We start from the raw sequence: 4,092 nt of genomic DNA, 5'->3' as shown, positions 1-4,092 counted from the left end.
CAGATTACTTTGGTGATTACTTTTCTATTTGTAATAGGCATGATAAGGTTTATTAAGGCAAACTACCACCATCTTCTCCAAGGTCTCATCATAATTGAATGTAAACTTATGTCTCAATAGAAAAAAAATTTGTACATTTTTACTTTTTTTGGACAAGTCCATAACCATGCCCAGTGCCTACGAACTTTTGAATTAATTGACACAAATTACTCATAATCGGTACGCACATTCATCCGATAGCTACATTATTTGGTCATCATTTGCCCATTTGGGCTTTCTAGTGAACTCATTTTCAATTTGTTTTGATCTCTTCAGCTCACCATATGATGACTCCTGGTCACCTTACTATTACTTCAGCTACCCCTATGATTACATCAGCTCACCTTAAGATTACTTCAGCATACCCTGCGATCTATCCAAGTTCATCCTATAATTACATCAGCTCACCCAACAATTATTGCAGTTCAACCACCCAACGATTACTCCACCTCAGCCTATGATTATTTCAGTTCATCCTTTGATCGCTTCAGCACTCATCCATTTTGAACGATGTGGCTTACCACACCAAGGAATAAGCCCACGCTTGACGCGCCCAGCCTCAGCAGTTCAATATTGCGGCTGCAGTGCTGCGATCTGTGTATACAAAAACATATCCAAGGAGCATGATAATGACTTCCGTATGTATGACTATTCATGCATTCACAGCAATGGTAAATGTCAGGTACTAGTATGGCGGGATTACTGTGAAAAGTTATTGAATAGTAACGACATAGAAACCACAGTCAATATCGAAGCAGTGTGATGCGTTTGAAATCATTTGATACGAACGTACAATAGGCTGTCATTTACAAGTCGGTGTACGACTCTTTAATGACAAGTGTGCAGTGATCTGGCCAAACACCGGCTTGAAGACAATTCTGTTCGAGCAGGAAAGGCTATTTGATGATGATCTGCATTTTCTGCATCCTGATGAGAAGTTCAAAATGTTTTACGAGGCTCTGCCCTGATTTTCCGCCATACTATGATATGCGCAAAGCATTTTACGACTGAGGCTGGTATGATCAAAAACTATCTACTGCTGAATAATCTGGTGTACAAAGTACCTCCTTAAATTAGTAAAAGAGGATACGCCTAAAGTTACGCACACCATCGATTGAGAACATACATGAGTACTACTTTTAAATAAATACTACCCACGGGTACATGAAGAAACGTCGATGGCATTGGAACACAATAGATGCAATAACAAGTGCCTTAGAAAACGTAAACTTTGTAACAGAATATATCATAATGAATATTGTGAATCACACTTACTCACGTTACCAGTTGGAATCGGTGCTCGACCACTACTTAAATATCCTATCGGAGTCATTTCGCGTAATCCGCTTTGACGACCATGTAAATATTGCAGGATGCGGACACCTCTGGGTTCAAAATAAATATTGTTCTTTTTGTGGACTAAACTTTATGCCAATTAATGGTTCAAAAGCTGACTCGATTAAATCGCTTTGTGGTGATCGGTAATAATGTTAATAAGAAAACAAATTTGTATTCGCGATCTTATCCGTGCTACATCCTGCGTGGGGTCATACATACCAGCCTCCACAATACCAACAGTAAATGCATGAACTTTAATTCGGCAGAAAAAGAATATCTTCTTCAGGCTGCTCACATCAGTAAATTCGAACGACGCAACCCTGATATTGCAGTTTATGTATTAACTTTGAACAGTGGCCTTAGGCCGATTCGATTATTGGCACATAAACGCAAACGGACTAAACTTATTGATCTACTCTTGATGATCAACAAGAAGAAGGTGAATGCTTCTGGCGCGGCCAAGAATGCTGTCCCCACTGCGCGGTACCATTAAGTGTATAAAAAAGATTCTCTCCAAATGGTTTACCGGCATTGTAAATACTTTGGAAGTAAGTGCTATTGAAGAAAGTTTTCGTGTCGATGCTGCATGCATGTACTTATCACCGAACGGTTGCTTGACGACCATGAATTACAACTGGGACGGAGTAAGTGAGAAGTCAATGGTACAATTATGCCCAAACCTGGCAAGGTATTTTGAAATTGACAGTTGTGCGACTAAAGATGAAAGTCCTATATGTCATTTAAGCAGACTCCGCGGTTAGGTCAGATACATTACAAGTTGCTGAATAAATACCATGCGACTTTGCCAAACTGTTGTCAGATATGACGGATAAACTGAGCAACCAGTGTTATTTCGCGGACGGGTTTCGAGTCTTATTTAATCGCTGGAGGTTACAGCAAAATGGATACGACAAAAGCTTTGACATTCGTGAATTTTCAACCGCAACTAATTGTTGCATCTGTGTATGTCCCTTTATGATGGATATTTCCTCGAAGTCGACTTGGATTAATCGGACAAATAATGATTATCCACTGGCGCAGAATCGCCATTGGCTCCCCACAAGTGGTAGTCCCCGTGTCAGTGTACACTTGTGGACGATTCCGGTGGCATATTTGTCGAGTGCATAAAGCTAGTTTCGAATTAGCTCAACTATGGCCTATCGTATGTTGTATATGCTGTTGGGACGGCATGTGTCGCAAATCCATCGGGAGTTGCTACTTCGCCAGTGCGCGTTGATAGCCCATAATTTCCAGATGAACACGGATCTGTGAATGGCCCGCACAAAGGAATTTAAAAAGGATAACAAGCTGATGAACAATGCCGTGTTCGGGATAACCCTGGAAAATCTGCGACAGCAATTTCATGTCGACCTTCTCTAGGGCAATGACACTTTACCTCTAGATGAATACCGATCTGTAAAAGCCCCCCTCCTAAATTTGTAAAGGATTCAATCTGATGAACAATGCGTGTTCATGCAGAACCATGGCGATGCTGTACATGGATAATGACTTACGTATATCACAACTAATAACGTTTGCCAGGACGCGGGTGCTACATCATTCACCAACGAGTTTGACACCAGCGAGTACCCGAAGGACCGTCCCAAGCTCCGCACCGTCAATAAGAAATTTGTTAGGAAATTCAAAGACGAGTTCTAAGGAAAGCCCATTGAGGATTTTGTGGGATTGTGACCAAACATGAACTCGATTGCTGTTGGTTCTGGTCTCCCATGTGGCTAAAAGAGTTCATCGGGTTGTGTCCGTGAAATATCTTAAGCATAATAAATATGTGGAGTGCCTTGTGCGACGACATGATTTCACACGAGGCAAATCTTATTTAGTCAAACAGACATTACATGGTCGTATATCGTTGCATCGAAATACAATTGTTTTCACTAAATAACCAAAACCTTCAATTTTCCCTGATGGAATCACTAAATACGCTTACTTTGGCACGCAGATCCCAAAATTGATCTTGGTGATAATTCCGTTTTGTCGGGAATAACTTCTAATTCCCAGGCACAAATGTCCTACATAAAGACAAAGCCTCGCTTGGGCACGCTACTCGTGATAGTGATTTTTTTTCTCACACTGGTTCTAAAAAGTAGCTTGTTGGTTGCCACAGAACACCAATTCGAATATTTACTGCTGAGACAAGTGCGTGCACATGGGAAAACCTGTGAAAAGAGCTACATGTACCATGTTTACGACTCTACGATGCATCCCTTCTTGAATCACAGAACAGTGGTACAATATATACCGTATATACAACACGATGTGATAAATTTGGCTTGACACTAGAGAATTAAGTAATTCTAAAAATCAAAGTGTGAAGCCTGGGACATATGTATATGCATCAGTGAACACATAGCATATAAAATATAAAATAGCATCATATATTGAAAAGATAAGCATCAACCATATATATATATATATATATATATATATATATATATATATATATATATATATATATATATAGAGAGAGAGAGAGAGAGAGAGAGAGAGAGAGAGAGAGAGAGAGATGTGTAGAACTTAATGATGTGGGTTTCTACGTCACGTGACAGAGTATGATATTTCATGTCACTGCGATGAAGTGTGATCGAATTTATGTACCACATATATTTGCCATTCCACCATCCCATCTCTACCGTGGTATGTTAATTGCTCAATTAAGCCATACGACTTAGTTATAAATAAACAGGATGACCATCT

The sequence above is a fragment of the Sinohyriopsis cumingii genome, chromosome 2 (assembly GCF_028554795.1).
Source record: "Sinohyriopsis cumingii isolate HCF-2022 chromosome 2, ASM2855479v2, whole genome shotgun sequence".
Classification (NCBI taxonomy): Eukaryota; Metazoa; Mollusca; class Bivalvia; order Unionida; family Unionidae; genus Sinohyriopsis; species Sinohyriopsis cumingii.
The sequence above is the reverse complement of the archived record's forward strand: the minus strand, read 5'-3'. Positions refer to the sequence as shown.